General features: G+C 37.6%; 1 protein-coding gene and 1 non-coding gene across 4 annotated transcripts in view; one reads left to right on the forward strand and one right to left on the reverse strand.

The window, feature by feature from the left end:
• Positions 1-16,564, reverse strand: part of KATNAL1 (katanin catalytic subunit A1 like 1) — an 85,696-nt gene extending 69,132 nt beyond the window's left edge. The window contains exon 1 of one of the 3 annotated variants that reach the window (XM_044249534.1): positions 16,518-16,564. The gene's annotated coding sequence lies outside the window, so the exon portion shown is untranslated. Of the gene's footprint in view, positions 1-15,937; positions 16,029-16,141; positions 16,238-16,517 lie in introns of those variants that run through there. The other 2 variants (XM_044249533.1, XM_044249535.1) reach the window with 2 other exon arrangements.
• LOC122908127 lies at positions 2,882-2,990 on the forward strand. Its single transcript, XR_006384906.1, has one exon. It is a non-coding gene; the product is annotated as a small nucleolar RNA SNORA8 (small nucleolar RNA).
• Positions 16,565-17,256: the final 692 nt, after the last annotated feature.

A 17,256-nucleotide genomic window follows, 5' to 3' on the forward strand; every position in this document is an offset into this window, starting at 1 on the left:
GGTAATTTCCTTTGCATTTATATCAAAGTCTCTCAGAAGGCTGCTGAAATGGAGCTCAGAAAAGATCTCCAGAAAATCTGAGTGACACCACTTCTTTACCTTCACTTCTGATGGCATGGAGAGAGCTACACAAGACAGCTTAATATTATTTGTGATTTAAACAAAACTAGTTGGCATCGAAACAATTTTTAGTTTTCCACATAACCACTGTTTTGCTGGTAATTTTAGGTTGAGTACATTAAGAAACATGATCAAGTCTGCAGCAAAAACTGATTTCCAAAGCCATTCAATGTTCAGTAACAGTGGTTGAGAGCAATTCCCCTCATTCAGAAAAACCTCAATTCAGCCCTAAGCTCAAAAGACTAAATTAAAACTTTACCACTACTAAGCCACTGAACTGCAGTGTAGAAGGGGAAGTCAGGCTACTCAGCTTCTATTTCTGATAAAAAATTCATGGAGCTGACAAAGATTAAGTCCACAAGAGCAACACTCTTGAGTCTTGAGGCATGACAAGTTCTATATTGCATAATATATTCAAATATTCTCTGCAAAATACCTGCTGATAAATAAAACAATTAAAAAAAAACATAGATTTTTAACCACTTTACAATTTTGTAAATTACAGTTTTGTAAATTCGTTCACCTAAGCCTTTTTCTGCTCTACATGTATTTTTGCCACCATCAGTTGGCAACCCTGGCAGATTCCACCTCAGGTCATACACAATTAGTGTTTCTGAACTTTCTGTAAGTATTTTTGTTTGTAATTATTCCATGAACACTGTTTTTAAAACTAGTTCTTCAAAAACTTCAAACTTAGAATTGACTTCTTGAATAACAACACTTGAGCTGTACTGGAAACCTCTTTCAATCCAGAAAAGCCAAGGAAACCCACTCAACATCCTCTGCTTTGTTTTTTAATTGATTATCAATGTTCTCAACTCTTCCAGCAACTGTTCTCGCCAAAAGGCTAATAGCTTTAAACAAGTTTATTTTCTCCAGACACATTTCTTTGGCCACTACAATCAAACAGGATTTAGTTAAGGCACCATCAGTAAACAACTTCCTTACTTGGCTAACAAATGAGACACTCAGAAACTTAACCTCAGTGCAGCCTGATTTTCATTGTTAATAATTTTGGGAAGAAATTCTGCTATGGTAAGATATTCCTTTTTAAATTTTCTAATTTTTCCAAACATTATTTTCCTGTGAGAAGGGAATACTTTGATGAGTGATTAGTCTGGTGATATCAGTGTGTACTGTGTATCTTTTAGCACAGCTATGGTATCACTGCATAATAATCAATACTCTGTCACCTAATTTGACAATCCATACTCTAAGGTACTCTAGAAGTATAATATGCCAAGTCCATTTTTTTCTCATCTTTTCTTATTTCAACGTGATGGGTAAAGTGCTGATAATAAAGTAAATGGTCACCAAATAGTGATATGCAAATTACTTAAAAGAGATTATAGTGCACCAAGCAGCAATACAAAACATTAAGAATGTTGCAAAATTTCTGTCCCAACTACTCAAACTCACAAAAGTTGCCATAAGTAATATGTGTGGCTGTGTTCCAATAAACCTTTATTAATGGACACTGATAACTGAATTTCACTTAAGTTCTACATATCACAAAATAGTATTCTTTTGACTTTTTTAACCACTAAAGGTATGCAAAAACCATTCTCAGTTCATAGGCCAGTCAAAAAAGTGGCTGGCTAGATTTGGTCCCCAGATTCTTATTTGCTGACTCCTGCTTTCAGTTTCTATCTTAAGAATCTGGGAAGGGGTGCCCACGTGGCTCAGATGGTTGAGCCTGTGCCTTCCACTCAGCACAGGATCTCCAGGTCCTGGAACTGGCCCACATCAGGCTCTCCACTCAGCAGGGAGCCTGGTTCTCCCTCCCACTCTGCCTTTCCACTCCCCTCTTGCTCGTGCTGTCTCTCTCAAATAAATAAAGTTTCTTTTAAAAATTAAAAAAAAAAAATCTGGGAAAATGCAAAGTAGAACATAATAAATTTAAGAACAGAAATCAGAAGAATAGAAAATTTCAATATAGCCAAGCTGGTTCTTTAGAAATGTCATTAAAATGAATATACCTCTAGTAATACTGACCAGGAAAGGGAAAGAGAAAACACAAATTAATAATATCAGAAATGAAGGAGGGGTTAGCATTACAAACTTTAGAGATATTAAAAGGCAAAAGAGGACTTAATAAAATGGGCAAATTCTATAAAGGTCACAAAATACCAAAGCTCACTCAAGAAGAAATGGAGTGATTAATCTGAATAGTCCTATATCAATCAATGATATGCAACTTATAATTTTTTTAAAAGATTTTATTTATTTATTTGACAAAGAGAGATCACAAGTAGGCAGAGAGGCAAGCAGAGAGAGAGGAGGAAGCAGGCTCCCCGCTGAGCAGAGAGCCCGATGCGGGACTCGACCCCAGGACCCTGAGATCATGACCTGAGCCGAAGGCAGAGGCTTAACCCACTGAGCCACCCAGGCACCCCAGAACTTATAATTTAAAATCTTCCCATCAAAACAAATAAACTCTCCAGATTCAAATGGTATCACTAGTGAATTCTCCCAAAGCATTTAAGGAAAAAATAAAACCACTTCTACACAAACTCTCAGAAAAAAAAGAAGAGGAAGAAAAACAACCAAGTTGTATTTTAAGGCCAATATTATCCAGCTACCAAAACCAGACATTATATAAAAGAAATTTACACACAAGTACCACTCAGGAAGATAAGATAGAAAAATCTTTAAATGTTAGGTAGTCAAATGCAGTAATATATTAAAAAAGTAATGCCTTATGACCAAAGAGGTGTTTATATAAAAAATTCAAGGTGGTTTTTTTTTTTCCAAAGTGGTTTACATTTAAAAAACAGTCAATAGGACAGTGCAATAGAAACTCAGTATCTGGCATCGTTGGTTTTCTTGGCTTCGTGCATGTTAAACCTGGTATTTTTACTGAAACAGTATTCTTAACGGTTTTTCATACTGCTCAGCTTGAGATAATTTTTCAGAGGAAGTAATGCTTCTCCTTTTCTAGGGTGTTTGAAATTGAGAACCAGGCAGATCCACACTCAGACCCTAAACAGGGCCCTGAAGTAAAGACATTGGATCCCAAAGATTACAGGTGGGAAGTTCTTAAAGTATGTCCGTATTCAAGTGGAGATGCAAGAAACCCAGCTGAAAGAACTCTGGGCTGTTCTGAAGATTATGATTCTAACTTTGGAGGAACTATGGTGATGAGCAGTGACTGGCAGTGGAAGGAATCACATGTAAAAACTCCTTAAATAAAAATTTATTGGCTTTAAATAAAAAAATAAAAAATAAATTAAAAAAACAGTCAATAGTATTTTAGAAGACTAGAAATGAAATATATGATTCTAAAAAATACATAAAAAGCTTTGACAAAAAAAATCAACACCATTCATAAGAACTCAGCAAAGAAGAGAATTTCCTCAATCCAGTAAAGAGCATCAGTGAAATACCCACAGCTAAAATCATATTTACTGTGAAAGAGTGAATGCTCTCCCCCAATATCAAGAAAGAACAAAGCTCATATATTTGCTCTTATCCCTTCTATTCAACATTAGAACTAAAAGTTCTAACTATTGCAATCAAGTAAGAAAAAAAAATAAAAGGCATAGGGATGGGAAAAGAAATTGCTTTTATTCATATACAACATGATTATTAATGGAGAAAATCCTAGGGAATCTACAATAGTTCCTAGAACTAATAAGTGAGTTTTGTAACTCAAAATTTATTTTGTAACTCAAAAGCTATTATTGTAGGACACAAAGTCAATATTTAAAAAATCAACTGCAAAAAATCAACTGCATTTCTACTTATTAATAAATAACTGAAAACAAAAATCAAAAATGAAAACATTAAAAAATATTAAATACTCAGGGATAAGTTTAAACAAAATACATGCAAGATCTGAATATTGAAAACAACCAAAAATTTCTAAGGGAAGTTAAAGATGACCTAAATTAGTGGATATACTGGCATAAGCATGCTTATGAACTGATACATTCAATAGGGTAAGATGTCAAATCTCTTGAAAGTGATCTATAGAGTCAATACAATCCCAAATAAAATTCCAGCAGCCTTTCTTGTAAAAACTGACAAGCTGCTTTCACAATTTATATGGAAATACAAAGGGCACTGAATAGCCAAAACAGTTTACCAAAAGTAAGACAACTTATAGTATCTAATTCCCAAGACTTACTATAAAGTTGCAATAATCAAGACAATGTAGTTTTGGCATACAGAAAGACTCACAGACCAATGGAACAAATTAGACCATCCAAAAATAGATCCATAATATATGGCCAATTAATTTCTCACAAAGTTGTCACGGCAAGTCAACAAGGACAATTTTTTCCCCCCAAAAAAGGGTACTGAAACAACCATAAATACATATGCAAAAAGAACCTGAACCTCAACTCTTAATATCAGATACAAAAATTATCTCAAAATGAATTATTGACTAAAACATAAGTTAAAACTATAAAACTTTCAGAAAACAACCCAAGGCATAGGGAGGGAGGGGGCACCAGTTCCTCAAGCCCCAGTTGCCATAAGGCAATGCACAATGGACTGGCTGATATCCTCTTATACAGTAGATTGCATTACAGGAGAGGAATCCTCAGTTTAGGGAAGCCAATCTATTATACAGAACCTATCCTTTGTTCCAAAGGAAGATACTACCACTTTCTTCCAAGACTATAAGCAAGCCTAACCTTTGCTCTGAAGGAGGACACTCTACCTACTTTTCAAAACTGTTCAACTTGGTATCAGTTTCACCCTAGGGAGTCCCTTTGCCTCTTCTATGTTGATTGATTGATTGATTGATTTTTATTTAATTATTTTGGTCTATGTTTTCTCTTTCTTGGTTGCTCCCTTACTTTTATGGAACACATTTTCCATATATGAGAGGTGGAGTTTTTGAGACTTTATTATACCTTTATTTTACCTTCATAGTTTATTGGTAGTTTAGCTACTGAATGCTAGTTTGCAAATAATTTTCCTTCACAATTTTGAAGGTACTGCTCTACTACCTTCTAGGTTTCAATTAAGTTCAGAAGACTGGAATCATTGAAATTCCTGCCCCTTTATGTATCACCTGTTTTGTTCCCCTTTCTGAAAGTCTGTGGGATCTTCTCTTTCACATAGCCTTTCAAAAATTGTTGATGATGTATTTGAAATGGGACTCTTTCAATCTAGAAATTAATGTCTTTAATTTTAGGAAAATGTCTGAATTATTCCATTGATGATTTCTTTCCATTTTTTCTGGTTTTTTCTGGAACACCTTTCATTCAGATGTTGGGATGTATTTGTATTTACATTCAGATGTATTTGAAATGGGACTCTTTCAATCTAGAAATTAATGTCTTTAATTTTAGGAAAATGTCTGAATTATTCCATTGATGATTTCTTTCCATTTTTTCTGTTTTTTTTCTGGAACACCTTTCATTCAGATGTTGGACCCTAGGTTGGTCCTCCCATTTTCTTACCCTTTCTCTCTTATTTTCCATCTCTTTGTCCTCTGGCTCTACTTCCTTCAAGATTTTCTCCAATTTATATTCTGATTTTTCTCTAGAGTATTTTTTCCTTTTGCATTTTCTTATTGAAGTATATAACTTATATAGTAGTACAAAAGTCTTAAATGTACAGCTCAATGAATTTGAGGTAACACCCACATCACAACACAGAACATTTACAGCATTCCAAAAGAATCCTTGATGAGTTTTGCCTGCTTTTTAAATTTTTTTTAAGATTTATTGATTTATCTGAGAGATAGAAAACACATGCACAAGTGGGAGGGGCAGAGGAAGAGGGAGAGAGAATTTCAAACAGATTCCATGCTGAGTGCAGAATCCCACAAAGGACAAGATCTCACAATCCTGATATCACAACCTGGGCTGAAACCAACTGTCAGATGCTTAACCGACTATGTCACCCAGGTACCCCTTACCTGAGCTTTAAAAATCAGTTTTATTGAGCTATAACTTTTATTAAGTTGTAGGATTTGATTTCTTTTGAAAAATGTATACAGTTGCATATCCACCACCACTGTGACATATAAAACATTACCATCACTCCAGAAAACTCCTTCCTGCCACTCTGCAGTCAGTCTCTACCCCCATGATGTATTCTTCTGTTCACATACCATAGTTTTGTCTGTTCTAGAATATGACATGAATAGATCACTCAGTGTGTATTCTGGTGTTTGGCTTCTTTCATTAAGAAAATGCTTCTGAGATTCAACCATGTTGTTGCATGTTTTTGCTGCTGAGCAGTACCTCATTATATGGAAATGTTAAAATTTGTTTATTTATTCATCATCTCTCCATAGGCACTTTTCAAGGAAAAAAAAAAGTACAGCATATATTCTTTTCCCAAACCTCACAGAATTTGAGGTTAGATCTAAAACTTCAAGATACAAAAAAAGATACAATCTACCATAAGACAGAGTCAAATGGTATAACGTATAGCAGAATTAATGTTATAATCTAAAGCACATAACCTCTTATTTACCATAAGTATATTTAAAAGCATAGAAAACACATTAAAAAATGAAGAGACAGATACAAAAAAGATTCAAAACTTCTAGCATTAAAAAAAAAGTCATTGAAATTAAAAGCTCAATGAACTAATAAGCAAATAGCAGATTTGACACAGATGAAAAAAAGAATCAAGGAACCAGAAGACAGAGCTAAAGAAATTGTCCAGAATGCAGCTTTTAGAGACAAAGTAAGTAAGCAAAGATAAGAAATGCAGAGAATAGAAAGAGATGGTCCATGATATGTCTATTATGAATTCCAGAAGGAAAAAAGAGAGAAAATATCCAGGCGATAATGACTAAGAAATTTCCAAAATCTAGGGACAATAATAACTATTTAAATAAATAAAGATAAGTCCACACCTAGAGACAAGGTAGTAAAACTAAAGAATGTTAAAAACAATAGAAACAAATACTACAATACCTTTAAAAAAAAAAAAAAAAGACAGCTAACTTTTCAAAAGTTAGGTTTCAGTGAAAACCTAGATAGAGTCAGTGAAATTATACCTTCCAAGTGCTAAAGGCGGGTGGGGGTGGGGAAACTGCAACGCTGAATAGTATACCAAACTAAACTATTCAAGTGTGAAGGCAATATAAAAATTTCAAGCAGAAAAAACGGATTATAAATGTAGGCACCACAAATTTTTAGTTGTGGCCTCAGGCAAACGTGTAATTTCTCTAGGCCTTAGTTCTTTATCTATACAATAGGGAAAACAATATTTATCATCATAAAGTTAAAAACTAAATGTGATGTTAGCATCCTTCCGAGCAAATAAAGAGCAGTGAATCAATGTAAGCTATTATCTTTACTCCACACTCAACATTAATATAGAGGTTTAGAGCAGCTAATTTTCCTCAAAAATAACAAGAAATCAACTGACCCAGTTTTCATTATAAACGCCTACGAGCGCCTGGGTGGCTCAGTAGGTTAAGTGGCTGCCTTCCACTCAGGTCGTGAAAGCTCAGCAAGGTGTCTGCTTCTCCCCCTCTCCCCACCCCACTCACACTCTCTCTCAGAGCATGCTCTCTCTCTCAAATAAATATTAAAAAATAATAAGAAATAAACTCCTAGAAGCTGTACCATAATTTTACTCTTAACCATAATCTTGAAATATAGAGGCTTTCTAAAAAATCTCCTTTAATATAAATTAGAAGTTTCTAGGACTTTTTTTTCCCAAAAATTTTATTTATTTGACAGAGAGAGAGAGAAAACACAAACAGGGGGGAGGGGCAGATGGCAGAGCCTGAGCCATGGCTGATCCCAGGACCCCGGGATCATGACCTGAGCCCAAGGCAGATGCTCAACAGAGCTACTCAGGTGCCCCGAGAAGTTTCTAGGACTTAAAATGTCAGGTTACATCTAAAAAAAAGGCATGAACTGCTTTAAGCACTGTCATGCTTGACAATACTTCTCTTATTCTGAGATTATCACGTATTCAAAAATGAATTCACCACCTTCTTACAGTATTTACTGCTGAACTGATCCAGTAATATTGCCCTACACAGAACAATCCAACTAGTATCTTCAAGGAGAGTTCTTTGCTCAAAGAGAGTTCCATGCTCAGAATGAGAAGAGCTCTGTTCAAGTTCATGCTCAGACCAAGAAGAAAGAATATTGTTTCATTTGGTCCTACATAATTATGACTTATCTCTTTAAGACTCATAACTAACCCTAACGAATCAAATAAAATCCTGGTTCCAATCTTCTTCAGCTACATTACATCTACAGCCACACTTTCTTCTCTTTTGAACTACCATTCTCCCACAATACACACACACACACACACACACACACACTCACACAGAGCTTTCTCTCCCAACATACTTGGATTTTTATCTTATACCAAGACTAAGGCACATGTTTGGGAAAACAAAAAAACTAGCGTATACTGAGAAGCCTAAACTGCTTAAGATGTTATAAATAATTCTTTTGTCTCCACAGTTGTGGTTTTAAAATGAGAAAGAAAACTTTTTTCAAACTAGTTTTTTAGAATGAGCGAGTGATATCTAATTCAGTTATAATGTATGTGAAGCTTTAAAAAATATTGCTTTAAGCTATTTTCATTTTCACACTTCCATAATTCTCTCAGAATATTCCTTTTCCTTCTATGAGTTGCAAATTCCTGAAATATTTATTTCAAAAACACTGAAGCAGCCTCAACCACAGCGATGTGAACAAAATAATACAAGTTGGAACTGTGGTAGCAAAACAACAAATCAGACTTGATTTTAAGCATTTTGTATCATGTTGAATTCTACCAATGTTCAGCCTCTACATACTTAAAAAAAAAGTTTATTGAAATCACCAAAGTCCAGTCTATTTCATACAATGACTGCTATAAATCCAAGTAATTAAAAAAACACATAACCACAACTGCTCAAATTACCGCATTTTGAACTATGTTTTAATAGCAATAAATTAACCCACTATGTGAATACTAGTCACAAAAACAGTTTATTCTGAAAGCCACAATACCTCCCATTTCTTCATAAAGGGTTATATGCTCAAGGACTGTAGCTTGCCATGAACAATGGAGAATAGGACTTCATCACAAACTCAGAGACAACAGGAAAGTGCCTATAGCAACCAAGTCTTTTCATGTGTTTCCTTACCTAAGCTCACTTCTCAAATGCCTAGGGAACAGACAAATGACCGTCCATACAAAATAAAAGAATCTAAAGCGATCATTCTAAGAGTTTAAGTTTCTAAAAAAGTAGCCACAACAGTAATTTCTGCCCAGGTAGTCAATTCTTTACAACACTGAGGCAGCTGACGATGTCTATACCTGCCATTCTGTGTCAAGATGGCAGCTTAAACAATATATTTTATCTTAAATACTTAAGTACCCTTTTAACATAGAAATAACATTCACTGAATGTTTATTCCACGTGAGGAAATGTGATAAAAATGGCTGTCTAGTCATTATCTCCTTTAATCCTCATCACACTAGTAAATAAAAATGGTTACCCCCATTTAATAGAAGAGGAGGCTGAAGCTTTAAAGAATTTAAACACCCAGCCTGGATTTACACCTGGATGTGTCTAAACTCAAGAGCCTGCACTGTTGGGTCATTATACTCCACCGCTCAAATTCCTTCAAAATACATTAACTCCTTCAAAGTTATATAGCTAACCCAAAAATAAATAAAAGGCTAGCTAGTAGAGATGAAATAATATATTTTATTCCAGTTGCCTATATAATTACATACTACTGTCTTAACTTCAAGGTATTTGAAAGATATTACATGAAACCTTTCAAAACCCTGTCTGCATCATATTACTTTACCAAGTAGTCTTTAATCAATTAATATTATCATATCTATTCACTCATACATTCATCATCCATTCTATACAATTTAGCAAACCCCTACCCCATTTAGCAAACACCCATGTATATGGAAAGCCCATATTCACCAAGAAAAACGGAAGAAGGGAAAATCATCAGAAAGGAAAAGATACTTAAGTTGAAGACACTCACGGGTACAGAGAAATCAAAGAGAATGAAAGAACATGCTACTGAAATAAATGAAATGAAGTTGAAATTATACAGACATGATTTTAAGTTACAGAAGCATTTATAAAAAATATCTTCATACCCAAAAAATTAGAAAGAATAATAATTTCAAACTAAAGCTCACTTGTAAAAAATAATGAAATCTTGCCATTTGAAACGACATGAGTATGCTGAGCGAAATAAGTCAAAGACAAATACCATGACTTCACTCATAGATGGAATTCAAGAGACAAAAAACAAGCAAAGGGGAAAAAAGCTGAGGGGGAGGCAAAGGAAGAAACAGACTCTTACTACCCGGAACAAACTGATGGCCACCAGATGGGAGGATGGGGGAAACAGGTGAAGGAGATTACAAAATGCACTTGTGTGAAGCACCGGTTATTGTGTGGAAGTGTTGAATCACTACTGTACACCTGAAACTCATAACACATTATATGTTAACTACTGGAATTTATTTTTTTTAAGATTTTTATTTATTTATTTGAAAGAGAGAAAGAGCACGAGCGGGGTGAGCTGCAAAGGAAGCAGATTCCTGCTGAGCAGGGAGCCTGATGCGGGGGCTCATTTCCAAGATTCCAGGATCATGACCTGAGCCAACTGCAGACACCTAACAGACTCAGCCACCCAGTGCCCCTAACTAACTGGAATTTAAATAAAAACTTAAAAAATAAAAGTCACTTTTTAACAGGCTGCTTAACAGGAGCTTTTAGTCAACAATTATTAATGGACAACTAGTAATTAAATTACAAAGTTGGAAAGGGACTTAAAAGGTCATTTATTCCATCTCCATACCTTCAAATAGGGCCATAATCAAACCATCCATAGCAAAAGAAACAAAGACATCTAGTGGACACTAAACAGCTCACCTTGGAAAACACTCCTTTTGGGGTTTTTTTTTTTCACTCCTCTCACAATCTATGCCTTAAATTTTTCTAGCTAATGCCTCAATATAACTAAGTTACTAAGTACTCTAAGTCAGTATTTCACTAGGCCTACCATATATGAGAAAAGTTATCTAGGAGAAAAAAGTGTTTGAAAAAATGCTGAGTACATTAAAATATACATATTTCCATTTTATAAACTGAGGTTCAAAATCAGCGACATCATAATATAAATCAGTCCAGAAATGAGATATAGTCAAAGAAATTTAGGCTACTGGAATCTCATATCATGCAGCAGAATTCCAAATTTCTCTGAAGACGAAACCAAGGCAAAGATGTTAATATTATTAATGGTCTACAAAAAAAACATTTTACGGCATTTAGGGAAGCCTCACCTAAAAGAGTAATTGATGAATCCTTTTATAGAACAAATCATTATTTTGTAATATACCTACTGCCTTGAACTACCTGCTTAATATGATCAGGTAGTCACAGAACAAGGTCTCTCGTCAAACAGAAATGACAACCCTGGCACATTGTTGCTATGGGGGAGGGAGGGAAGAGAAAGGTGTTCAGTCACTGGGCACTTAGGGTTTACCTCTGTTAAACTGCCTATTCCTCCCAAAAATCCAATACTTTTTTTTTTTTTTTTTTTTAGTTAGGAGACAGGTTGGGAAACTTGCCTGTGATTATATAGAAAATAAACTGTAGTTCCAGAATTGGCAACAGATGTATCTGACCCCTTCCACTATACCACAGTCAGTAAACGTTCCTTGGAGAAATGTTCTCTATAAAAGAATACCACTGTGCATGTTGAGAAAATAAAGTATAAAGTACTAATCCAAAGGATCCATAGGAGCTTTCTAATTTTACTCTGATATTTATACAAAACAGATAATAATTATCAGTTAAATGAATAAATATAAAGTTGTTTAAGAATACTCAATCGTTAAGTTCTTGGCCTGGATTCTCTTCTCTTTAGTAACACATTAAGCTATAGGTTTCCTTAGTATTTTAAGCTCTCCCATAGTAAATCAAAATTTAAGGGGGTGGCGGGAATCACACAACCTTGTGTTTTGCGGTCACTGAAAATTACTGAATTCTAATCTCAGCTTGACAAAACCATTCTTAACCCATCCTAGCTTTCTACAGTGGCTATTCCAAATCTCCACCATTCTCCTTTCTTAAACCCAATCTCCTCTCATCAACTGACCTTGATTCCTATCAACCTCTTAGAGATCGTAAATTTGAACTTTCTAACTTACAAATTATCTATATTCTCACTTCTCTCCTTTTCAGTGCCTCTCTCCTCCTGTCTACATCAGCACACTGCCTAGGATCACAGTGGGCACTTAGTTGATACTTACACAATATAACGAATTCTACACTAATTCTTCCACCCTCCTCATCCCATCCTTCCCTAAATTTTCAGAGTCCTTTATCAGCTATCTCCTCTATTTTCTACATCTGCAAACATTTCCTCTTTATTGCCTCTTTCCCTAATAGTTTATCAGTCTTTAAAAAAACAAAAACAGAAACAGAAAACCTACAAACCCTTTTTAGTTACTGCCTCATCTGTTTCTTTTCTTCAGAGTCAAACTTCTTTAAAAAGAGAAGTATGCCTGGAAGTTTCAGAGTAAGGAAGTACTGTCAAGTAAGTAGCATAATATCACAGGGTTTTAAGAATCCTTAAATCTTTTTTAAAAGTTTATTTATTTAAGTAATCTCTAGACCCAATCATGGGGCTTGAACTCACAACCCCAAAATCCAGAGTTGCTCACTCTACTGACTGAGCCAGCCAGGCACCCCAAGAACCCTTAATTTTCCAAATACATACTGAAATAATTACAGATAAAAAGATACAATATCTGAGTTTAGCTTTAAGATAATCCATTTGCGGGAAGGAGTAACAGATGAAGAAAATTGGTTATGTGCTCATTCTTCAAGGAAACTGACAACTACATGGGGAGCTCATTATTTTATTTTCTTTTGTTTATGTATTATCAAGGAAAATTTTTAAACTTTTTAAACTTGTTTTTCACGTAGCCTCTGCTCGCATTTCTCTTCATTTTTGCAAAGAAGTTTAGAAATACTTTACAGCCACCAAATCCACTAGACATGTTTCAATCTTTACCTTACTTGCCCTCTCCGAGACACAAGATACTCTGGTCCATTCCTGCTTCTTTTTTTCCTCTCCTTTGTCATTTGTTAATGCATGTTCACTCTGATTCCTCTTCTCTGCCTCCCAACCTCTCAGTCTCATTTGTAGGCGCTTTTCTCACTTCCTTTCAAACATGGTCCCATTCTCCTGCCCCAAAACACACACGTGGGCACACACGCACACACACCCAAAATGCTGTTCCTTCCTAAGAGTTCCATATTAAAACTTTTCCTTTTTCATTTCCACACATTTCTCCAATGTGAGCTGATCCCCTCTCTCCTGTAATTTCAACTACTTACACACATGCAAATCCCCACCCCCAACCGTGAAAGCTCTCCTGAGCTCGTGATCCAAATGCATCCTTACCTCCGTATCCCACAGGAATTTTAAATAAATGCTCAGAACTGAACAGACCTTTATCTTTAATTCCAACAAAACCCTGCTTTTCCTTCTCTCAAATAAATGGTTTCACTATCCTCACAAACATCCTAGCCAGAAAATTAGAAATCATTTATTTTAGGGTTCCAAAACTTTCTAGCCCCCAGCTAAAGTCATATCAATTTTATCCCTTAAATCCTTCTACAATCCCTGTCTACCATAACCTCAACTGCTTAGTTCAGATGTATCTTCATTTTTCTATTGTACATTTTTTTTCCCCTAAAACTGGTTTCCCTACACCACTCTATTCTCCCCTCTCCAAACTTCAGCTGGAATTACCATTCTAAAATACAAACCCAATTAACGCTACATTTGAAATTCTTCAATGGTTGCCCTATGTTAGGGGAAAAAAAAAAATCATGGCACCGATTTCTCTTCTAACCTCTCCCCCAACTACCTTGCAAGTACTCTAAGATTCAGGCATCAGAATGACCTAGGATTCTCCAAACACAAAACTCTGGAATCTATCCTTTGCTTTTGTTGTGCCATGTGCCTAAAATCACTTTCCTCAGGGGCACCTGGATGGCTTCAGCTCTGGTCATGATCTCGGGGTCCTCTAATCAAGCACCGCATCAGGCTCTCTGCTCAGCAGGGAGCCTGCTCCCCCCCCCACCCCGCCTCTCTGTCTACTTGTGATCTCTGTCAAATAAATAAATAAAATCTTAAAAAAAAAATCACTTTCCTCACCTTCTCTCCCAGTGAAACGTTAGTCAACTTACTTAGCTGAAGTCAAATGTCACATCATACTAGAAACTTCCCCCAATCTCCTTAGACAGGTCAAGAGAATGGCATCAGTGGTTGAGATCATGACTTAAATTAGACCCACCTGGGTTGTAATCCCAGGTTCAAACCTTATCAGCTATGACTGAACAAGATCTCTAAGTCTGTTTCTTCAACTCTAAGTAAAAGTAGTTAGGGATTTTTATGAGGATTACATAATGGGCTACATGCAAAATACCATACAGTGCCTCCCTGAAATAAAGTATTCAATAAATATTACTGTTATATTACTGTTTATTTCCATTCCGGGCTCCTTTAGCAACTTGCACCTATCCCTATCATACTATTGTGATAACATGACTGTTCACTCAGGCAGAACACAGACTATCTTCTATTATATTTTTATTACCACTACCAGGCATAACACCTACAATATCATAGGTTCTTAACAAATCTTGAATAAGCAAATAATATGCTTTCAACCCCTGTACTATATGCCATTAAGGCCTCAATTTTTTTTTTCCCAAGGGTCTTTTTAAATTTACTTTTCAACTCCTTATACAAAAAATGGTACTTTAGGGGCGCCTGGGTGGCTCAGTGGGTTAAGCCACTGCCTTCGGCTCGGGTCATGATCTCAGGGTCCTGGGATCGAGCCCCGCATCAAGTCAGCCTCATTGTAGTAGAGTAAAGGGGGATTTTGTAGTGGCCTTGTGTTGTCTTCTTATTTAAAAAACACAAACAGGGGTGCCTGGGTGGTATAGTCAGCTAAGCATCTGACTCTTGGTTTCAGCTCTGGTTGTGATTTCAGGGTCCTGAGATAAAGCCAGGAGTCTGCTTAAGAGTCTCTCTCCCTCCCTCTCTCTCTCTGCCCCTTCCCTTCCCCCTCTCTAATTAAAAAACAAAACAAAACAAAAACTAACACACACAAAGCCCACTGTCCTATCAACAATTTTTCTAGATATTATATAAAATACTTAATTTCTAGGACGGTTATCTCCCTGTTGAAAAAATTCTAAAGGGTAATTAAGGCAGGTTTTCTAAATCTGTGTTGGCTCCTTACCACCAGGACCTGAGCAAACTCTAAGGACTAAGGTGTACTGCAGAATAATTTTTTTTTTTAAGTATAACATAGCATTTTTCATTCTGAAAATATGCTCCTGAATAATTCTGAGAACAATGAAATACCAAAGAAAATAATTACTACTACCCACTGCTAAAAATAAAAAAAAGACAACTCTGTGCTTTAAAAATCACTAGTAAAAAAAAATAATAACTAGTAAGTTAAAGTTAAACTAATCTTCAAAATAGAATCAAAATATGTGTAGGCAATATTCAAGCTAGTAAGTTGGGGTGTAGATGTACTCATTTTGCAATCTTGACCCTCAATAAATAAAATGCAAAAGGCAAAACGGTTAAAAAAAAAAAGCAGCTACTATATAATAGCATGGTTTCTACTTCTACACTTGATCTTTAAGCATTAACGCCCTTTGAGTAATTATTAATGGGTTTAATATGCAAACACCTGAGCTACTTATGAATAAATATAATTAAATACCTAGAAATAAACGTATTAGGGAAAGGAGAAAGGCCAGTTTAAAAAAAAGAAAAAAAAAAAAAAACAGTTTCTCGGGTCTCACATCAAATGCGTGCCATACATACGGTTCGGCACCCAGAGGCAGCAACCTGGGAGGGTCAGAGACGCCGCAGGCCCAAAGCCCTGCAGCTGGGGCGGCTGCTCATCCCTGAGACCAGGCGGGGCGGTGGCCCAGCCCCGTCGGGGTGGGGCCGAGCGCAGTTAGCCGGGGCGGGCCAAACGGCAGGGCGGGAAGCCCAAGTCTCACCTCCACTTCCCTTTCCCAGCGCAGAGCCCAGTTCCGCGACCACCCAAGAGCCCCTGCACCACAAAGACAGATCTTTCTCTCGCCCCGTCCGCTTAAAGTTTATCGGTCTTTCCCAACGGTCAGGGCCGCCGGGCTTTGTAGTTCGCCGGTCCGGGCCATCCCGCCAAGGCCGCAAGCCTGTGGAGCCGCTAAACTACAATCCCCATAATGCCCCGTGAGCCTCGCGCTCCCACTGTTCTCTACTTCCCCTCACGGCGCCCCAGGATGCGTGCCGCCGCACTGCCGTGGCAGCGGGAGACCGGGTGTGGCTGTCAACCTGAACATCCCACCACATGCTCTCCTGCTTGCGCCCGTCTCCCTCTGATCCATTACTTACGTGCCGCAGGTCGGCCCGCCGTTGGTGAGGCGGTCCGGGTGGGGGTGGGGCACCGGCTGCCGCCGCCGCCGCCGCCACTGAGTCCGTTAGTTCCTTACGTGCGTGAAGAGGCGGCGGCGGCGGCGTACGGTTGCCATGGCAGCCGCAGGCCGAGCGAGCGGTGGGGGGAGCGCGGAGGCGCTAAGTCACTCGGGGGAGGAGCCTGGGAACCCCAGCCGGGTTAGGGGGAAGGGAGGCGTAAGGGTGCGTCTGGAAGAGGGAGACGGTGACATTGAGGAGGACGAGTGACTAACAGAACTCGGGTACTGCCCACTGAGCCCTGCCGCGGCAGCGTCCAATCCGGTTGGCAGGACGCGTGTCCTGTGCCATCGGCTGAGCGCGTTGGTGCCCGCTCTATTCTGAGAGGTTGCCTATGGCGTCAGAGGAAGGAGCGCCTGAGCGGCCCAGCGCCCGGCTCTTTAAAGGTCGTCGGATCCGGCCCCTCCCTCGCCGCCTCTGCGGGCATCCCCCGCTGGTTCTGGAACCGGAACCACCCTTTCTGGGGTTTTCACCAAGAAAACCGAATTTGCAATCTTTCACACCTTTCTGCCACTTTCTGAGGAGTGGGATGGAAAGGAATCCTTTAGTAAGGCGTATGCGTACGGCCTAAAGGATTATTAAGGACGTTTGAGAACTTGTAATGGGCACTGATTTCGGCTGAATTTTTGATGTGTCATACTTCGGAAGTAACCGTTTATGG

This window comes from Neovison vison, chromosome 5 (assembly GCF_020171115.1).
Source record: "Neovison vison isolate M4711 chromosome 5, ASM_NN_V1, whole genome shotgun sequence".
Classification (NCBI taxonomy): domain Eukaryota; kingdom Metazoa; phylum Chordata; class Mammalia; order Carnivora; family Mustelidae; genus Neogale; species Neogale vison.